This window comes from Cyanistes caeruleus, chromosome 11 (assembly GCF_971803275.1).
Source record: "Cyanistes caeruleus chromosome 11, bCyaCae1.hap1.1, whole genome shotgun sequence".
Lineage (NCBI taxonomy): Eukaryota > Metazoa > Chordata > Aves > Passeriformes > Paridae > Cyanistes > Cyanistes caeruleus.
The window spans coordinates 23131669-23139141 of NC_141711.1; the positions used below are offsets into that span (position 1 = coordinate 23131669).

At 49.8% G+C, this 7473-nt stretch overlaps 1 long non-coding RNA gene across 1 annotated transcript; it reads left to right on the forward strand.

Moving 5' to 3' along the window:
- The first annotated feature begins 1202 nt into the window (after positions 1–1202).
- On the forward strand, positions 1203–5134 carry LOC147651147 (uncharacterized). Its single transcript, XR_015275173.1, has 4 exons — positions 1203–1623; positions 1735–1968; positions 2261–4789; positions 4901–5134. It is a non-coding gene; the product is annotated as an uncharacterized LOC147651147 (long non-coding RNA).
- The last annotated feature ends 2339 nt before the right edge of the window (positions 5135–7473 follow it).

Below are 7473 nucleotides of genomic sequence, written 5' to 3' on the forward strand. Positions count from 1 at the left end.
CATAATAAAGTCAGACGTGTTGAGGGATGAAGAAATCTTGCAGAGATATGGAAAGCTGCCCTGAAAACCCAGTTCGGGGAGAGCCTGAGCTCTTTTGTGCTTCTAGGCCTGAAGATGCTCAGCACCTTTCCCAGATGCTCAGCAGGCAGTAGGATTGTGCCTGAATCTGGCTCTGGAAATGCCAGTGCCTCAACTGAGAGCTGTGACAATGATTTCCATTGCATGGAGAGGGGCCACAGTCCTGCAAGAGTCTTTCAGCAGAGCAAACAGCAGCCTGGAGGGTGGGCAATGCTGCATCTGGACCACTGCATGCTCATCCTTCACCACAATGCAGAGCTGCCATGGATCACTTTTTCCATTTCTCCTGTTGGATATGTTTTGGAGAAGTTGTTCTAGGTGGCTTTGGATGGTGATCCAAGTAGGAAGCAGCCATTCGCCTGCTGTGATATCCTTACAACTAGTCCTAACTTCTCATTGCCTTTGGTTTGACTGGGGGTGTTTTATCTGTTTGTTTGATTGGTTTCTTTGGGTTGGTTTCTTTGTGTTTTTCTCTCTTTTGCTTGGAGTTTCTTTTCCTTTTTTAGAAATGACTGGTGAAGTTGGCACAACCAAACTCCAGAAAACGTAAAGCAGGCTTGACTTTCCAGAAATTGCTTTTGGCTGGCTTTAGCTGCATTCCCCAGGATCACGATCAGCAGTAGATATTTGCAGGTTTTGCTCTGCATCCTCAGCCTGCCCAGATGTTGTTCAGTGTTTCAGCAGTGGAGAAGACGATGGATATTTTGCCAAACCTCCTTTCAAACAACAAAACTTGAGTTAGCACGACAGAAAATAAGAGAAGGAAATCTTCGCCAGTTAGAACAGAGCCAGAGTCCCACCATTTCCCCCTCCACTTTGCTTTCTTTTCTACATTTAGAGGTAAAGCTTCCATCTCCAAAAGCTTCCATCTCTCACTTCCTGATGTAGCCATTTGCTACCCTTTAGCCTTGACTGCCACGCATCGGACTGCTGTCCGTGTGGGGCTGAGGATGCTCAGCCTGGAAAGAGAAGGGGGCTGGCGAGGCCTCCCTGCAGCTCTAGGAAAGATGGGCACAGAGAGGAGAAGCCTTTCAACTGCAGGAGTGAGCTTGAAGTTGGATCTAATGAAGCTGCTCTTTTCCACTCCGGCTGCTGGGCCACTGGCCCAGGCTGTGCACAGAGGCTGGGGATGCTCCATCCTTGGCAACATCCAAGGCCAGCTGGGAGCGGGGCTCTGAGCTACCTATTCTGGGCGAAGATTGCTCCGCTTGGAACAAGATAGTCTTTAGGGTCCCTTCCAAGCCCAAGCACCCAGGGATTCCATCATTCATTCTACGGTCTCCGTTGTCCACTTCAGCCTGGGCCTCAACTCCTGGCGGTGATGTCACAGTGCACGCTCCAGCTAGAACTTCCAGCATCCAGCAACGGCCACAACACAACCCTTGGCTCCTTGTGCCAGCACGCTCTTCATTCACCCTGCTCCAAGCCTACCCCTGTCACCTTGTTGCCACCTGCTCCCTGATTCCCCCAGCAGTCCCCAAAGCTCCCCATCGCTTGGATTTTGCTCTCCATCCCTGCAGGATGTCTGCATTTGTTCCAAAAGAGGTATGATACTATTCCACGGAGGCGGACACCCCGCAGCTGCCTGGCTGGGCTGGAGCTCTGTGGGACAGGGTGGGAAAGGGACCCCACGCTGAAATTTTGCTACCTCTGCAGGCTGGCACAGACGGAGAGGAGGAGACGGACGTCGATACACAGACTGATAGAGAAGAAGCCATGGAAGTGGACGCAGAGGATACTGGAGAGGAAGAGATGGATGTGGATATGTACGAGACAGAGGAAGAGATGGAGGTGGAAAGGAAAGATTATATTGAAGAGATGGATATTGATCTAAAAGACAAGGAGGAAGACATGGTCTTGGGATGAAGACCGATGCCAGCAGCAGAACAGGCAGGTGCTCCCCACAGGCAGAGTGGGTCCCCTGCTGCCAGCCTGGGGCCGGGCTGGGCACTCCCTGCTCAGGGACACGCTAGCCCATGCACTGGATTCTGCTGGCCATCCCTGGCCTGGCCTGGGCTTGCTGTGGGCCACACAAGCCCTGTTCCAGTGCCTGGGCCACAGCCCCCAGCCAGGCTCCCTTCTGGCAGCAGAGTCCCACTGGGCCAGTGTCCCAGCCCGGCAGCACATGGAACACCCTTCCGTGCCTGACTGCACTGACCGTGCTACTTGTTTTTCCTTCCAGGACTTAGGGACATCACAGACACAGATGCTACCCTGCTGTACATACGTTTTACAGTTGTTGTGTTCAGGATAGAGGTTTTAGAGTTTGTTTAAGTTGTCTGTAAATACGTTTCATAGAGTTTTGTTAGATCTGTTCTCAGGTAAATAGGTTCTATAGTTTGTTGTTGTTGTTGTTGTTGTTGTTGTTACCAATATTCTTACAGTGTAAATATGTGGTGTAGTTCATTCTTGTTCCTTTTCTTCTACAGATAAACAGTCTTTGATTTTCACACCCCAGTTCTCTTTGCATTTTCTTCGGGCACATTTGCAAAGCTGTGGGTTGTTTCAGGAACAATGCTTGCAGGACTCTAAAAAGAGTATCAAAACCGCTCTGCCACACTCTCAGCTGCTGCTGCTGCCTCAAAAAGCACTGGCTGTCTTTGCTCACAGAATCACAGTTGTGGTGGCATTTCTACCACACCACAGGACAGCGATGTTTTCCCTCTTCTCCTGGAAATACCTACAGCACTTGTGGGTAGCAAGGCAAACATGAGCCTCTTTTAGTGGCCCTTGAAACTGGACATGTGAAATGAGGTACACAAAGCCACAGGCCAGCTGAACCTGGCATCTCTGAATGGGTCTTTACATTCTTCCCAGGAAGATGAATGGCAATCACTATTTTGGCAGGGAGGAAAGTGCATCAGCTAGCAATTTGCTGTAGAAAATGTGCTTTCTGCTCCTCTCACAGCCAAAACTCCTACCCATTTCTTGGAAGTCCTTCTTAGATAAGGACCGTGTTCAACTGAGTGACAGTGAAGCCAAATGGCAATGCCGCAATCAATTGTCCTGTACACAATCTCCTTCATCCACGTGGAAGGTTACTCACGGGCACACAAGAGGACGGAAGAAACCCAAATGCATCGTTGGACATAATAAAGTCAGACGTGTTGAGGGATGAAGAAATCTTGCAGAGATATGGAAAGCTGCCCTGAAAACCCAGTTCGGGGAGAGCCTGAGCTCTTTTGTGCTTCTAGGCCTGAAGATGCTCAGCACCTTTCCCAGATGCTCAGCAGGCAGTAGGATTGTGCCTGAATCTGGCTCTGGAAATGCCAGTGCCTCAACTGAGAGCTGTGGCAATGATTTCCATTGCATGGAGAGGGGCCACAGTCCTGCAAGAGTCTTTCAGCAGAGCAAACAGCAGCCTGGAGGGTGGGCAATGCTGCATCTGGACCACTGCATGCTCATCCTTCACCACAATGCAGAGCTGCCATGGATCACTTTTTCCATTTCTCCTGTTGGATATGTTTTGGAGAAGTTGTTCTAGGTGGCTTTGGATGGTGATCCAAGTAGGAAGCAGCCATTCGCCTGCTGTGATATCCTTACAACTAGTCCTAACTTCTCATTGCCTTTGGTTTGACTGGGGGTGTTTTATCTGTTTGTTTGATTGGTTTGTTTGGGTTGGTTTCTTTGTGTTTTTCTCTCTTTTGCTTGGAGTTTCTTTTCCTTTTTTAGAAATGACTGGTGAAGTTGGCACAACCAAACTCCAGAAAACGTAAAGCAGGCTTGACTTTCCAGAAATTGCTTTTGGCTGGCTTTAGCTGCATTCCCCAGGATCACGATCAGCAGTAGATATTTGCAGGTTTTGCTCTGCATCCTCAGCCTGCCCAGATGTTGTTCAGTGTTTCAGCAGTGGAGAAGACGATGGATATTTTGCCAAACCTCCTTTCAAACAACAAAACTTGGGTTAGCACGACAGAAAAGAAGAGAAGAAAATCTTCGCCAGTTAGAACAGAGCCAGAGTCCCACCATTTCCCCCTCCACTTTGCTTTCTTTTCTACATTTAGAGGTAAAGCTTCCATCTCCAAAAGCTTCCATCTCTCACTTCCTGATGTAGCCATTTGCTACCCTTTAGCCTTGACTGCCACGCATCGGACTGCTGTCCGTGTGGGGCTGAGGATGCTCAGCCTGGAAAGAGAAGGGGGCTGGCGAGGCCTCCCTGCAGCTCTAGGAAAGATGGGCACAGAGAGGAGAAGCCTTTCAACTGCAGGAGTGAGCTTGAAGTTGGATCTAATGAAGCTGCTCTTTTCCACTCCGGCTGCTGGGCCACTGGCCCAGGCTGTGCACAGAGGCTGGGGATGCTCCATCCTTGGCAACATCCAAGGCCAGCTGGGAGCGGGGCTCTGAGCAACCTATTCTGGGCGAAGATTGCTCCGCTTGGAACAAGATAGTCTTTAGGGTCCCTTCCAAGCCCAAGCACCCAGGGATTCCATCATTCATTCGACGGTCTCCGTTGTCCACTTCAGCCTGGGCCTCAACTCCTGGCGGTGATGTCACAGTGCACGCTCCAGCTAGAACTTCCAGCATCCAGCAACGGCCACAACACAACCCTTGGCTCCTTGTGCCAGCACGCTCTTCATTCACCCTGCTCCAAGCCTACCCCTGTCACCTTGTTGCCACCTGCTCCCTGATTCCCCCAGCAGTCCCCAAAGCTCCCCATCGCTTGGATTTTGCTCTCCATCCCTGCAGGATGTCTGCATTTGTTCCAAAAGAGGTATGGTACTATTCCACGGAGGCGGACACCCCGCAGCTGCCTGGCTGGGCTGGAGCTCTGTGGGACAGGGTGGGAAAGGGACCCCACGCTGAAATTTTGCTACCTCTGCAGGCTGGCACAGACGGAGAGGAGGAGACGGACGTCGATACACAGACTGATAGAGAAGAAGCCATGGAAGTGGACGCAGAGGATACTGGAGAGGAAGAGATGGATGTGGATATGTACGAGACAGAGGAAGAGATGGAGGTGGAAACGAAAGATTCTATTGAAGAGATGGATATTGATCTAAAAGACAAGGAGGAAGACATGGTCTTGGGATGAAGACCGATGCCAGCAGCAGAACAGGCAGGTGCTCCCCACAGGCAGAGTGGGTCCCCTGCTGCCAGCCTGGGGCCGGGCTGGGCACTTCCTGCTCAGGGACACGCTAGCCCATGCACTGGATTCTGCTGGCCATCCCTGGCCTGGCCTGGGCTTGCTGTGGGCCACACAAGCCCTGTTCCAGTGCCTGGGCCACAGCCCCCAGCCAGGCTCCCTTCTGGCAGCAGAGTCCCACTGGGCCAGTGTCCCAGCCCGGCAGCACATGGAACACCCTTCCGTGCCTGACTGCACTGACCGTTCTACTTGTTTTTCCTTCCAGGACTTAGGGACATCACAGACACAGATGCTACCCTGCTGTACATACGTTTTACAGTTGTTGTGTTCAGGATAGAGGTTTTAGAGTTTGTTTAAGTTGTCTGTAAATACGTTTCATAGAGTTTTGTTAGATCTGTTCTCAGGTAAATAGGTTCTATAGTTTGTTGTTGTTGTTGTTGTTGTTGTTACCAATATTCTTACAGTGTAAATATGTGGTGTAGTTCATTCTTGTTCCTTTTCTTCTACAGATAAACAGTCTTTGATTTTCACACCCCAGTTCTCTTTGCATTTTCTTCGGGCACATTTGCAAAGCTGTGGGTTGTTTCAGGAACAATGCTTGCAGGACTCTAAAAAGAGTATCAAAACCGCTCTGCCACACTCTCAGCTGCTGCTGCTGCCTCAAAAAGCACTGGCTGTCTTTGCTCACAGAATCACAGTTGTGGTGGCATTTCTACCACACCACAGGACAGCGATGTTTTCCCTCTTCTCCTGGAAATACCTACAGCACTTGTGGGTAGCAAGGCAAACATGAGCCTCTTTTAGTGGCCCTTGAAACTGGACATGTGAAATGAGGTACACAAAGCCACAGGCCAGCTGAACCTGGCATCTCTGAATGGGTCTTTACATTCTTCCCAGGAAGATGAATGGCAATCACTATTTTGGCAGGGAGGAAAGTGCATCAGCTAGCAATTTGCTGTAGAAAATGTGCTTTCTGCTCCTCTCACAGCCAAAACTCCTAGCCATTTCTTGGAAGTCCTTCTTAGATAAGGACCGTGTTCAACTGAGTGACAGTGAAGCCAAATGGCAATGCCGCAATCAATTGTCCTGTACACAATCTCCTTCATCCACGTGGAAGGTTACTCACGGGCACACAAGAGGACGGAAGAAACCCAAATGCATCGTTGGACATAATAAAGTCAGACGTGTTGAGGGATGAAGAAATCTTGCAGAGATATGGAAAGCTGCCCTGAAAACCCAGTTCGGGGAGAGCCTGAGCTCTTTTGTGCTTCTAGGCCTGAAGATGCTCAGCACCTTTCCCAGATGCTCAGCAGGCAGTAGGATTGTGCCTGAATCTGGCTCTGGAAATGCCAGTGCCTCAACTGAGAGCTGTGGCAATGATTTCCATTGCATGGAGAGGGGCCACAGTCCTGCAAGAGTCTTTCAGCAGAGCAAACAGCAGCCTGGAGGGTGGGCAATGCTGCATCTGGACCACTGCATGCTCATCCTTCACCACAATGCAGAGCTGCCATGGATCACTTTTTCCATTTCTCCTGTTGGATATGTTTTGGAGAAGTTGTTCTAGGTGGCTTTGGATGGTGATCCAAGTAGGAAGCAGCCATTCGCCTGCTGTGATATCCTTACAACTAGTCCTAACTTCTCATTGCCTTTGGTTTGACTGGGGGTGTTTTATCTGTTTGTTTGATTGGTTTCTTTGGGTTGGTTTCTTTGTGTTTTTCTCTCTTTTGCTTGGAGTTTCTTTTCCTTTTTTAGAAATGACTGGTGAAGTTGGCACAACCAAACTCCAGAAAACGTAAAGCAGGCTTGACTTTCCAGAAATTGCTTTTGGCTGGCTTTAGCTGCATTCCCCAGGATCACGATCAGCAGTAGATATTTGCAGGTTTTGCTCTGCATCCTCAGCCTGCCCAGATGTTGTTCAGTGTTTCAGCAGTGGAGAAGACGATGGATATTTTGCCAAACCTCCTTTCAAACAACAAAACTTGGGTTAGCACGACAGAAAAGAAGAGAAGAAAATCTTCGCCAGTTAGAACAGAGCCAGAGTCCCACCATTTCCCCCTCCACTTTGCTTTCTTTTCTACATTTAGAGGTAAAGCTTCCATCTCCAAAAGCTTCCATCTCTCACTTCCTGATGTAGCCATTTGCTACCCTTTAGCCTTGACTGCCACGCATCGGACTGCTGTCCGTGTGGGGCTGAGGATGCTCAGCCTGGAAAGAGAAGGGGGCTGGCGAGGCCTCCCTGCAGCTCTAGGAAAGATGGGCACAGAGAGGAGAAGCCTTTCAACTGCAGGAGTGAGCTTGAAGTTGGATCTAAT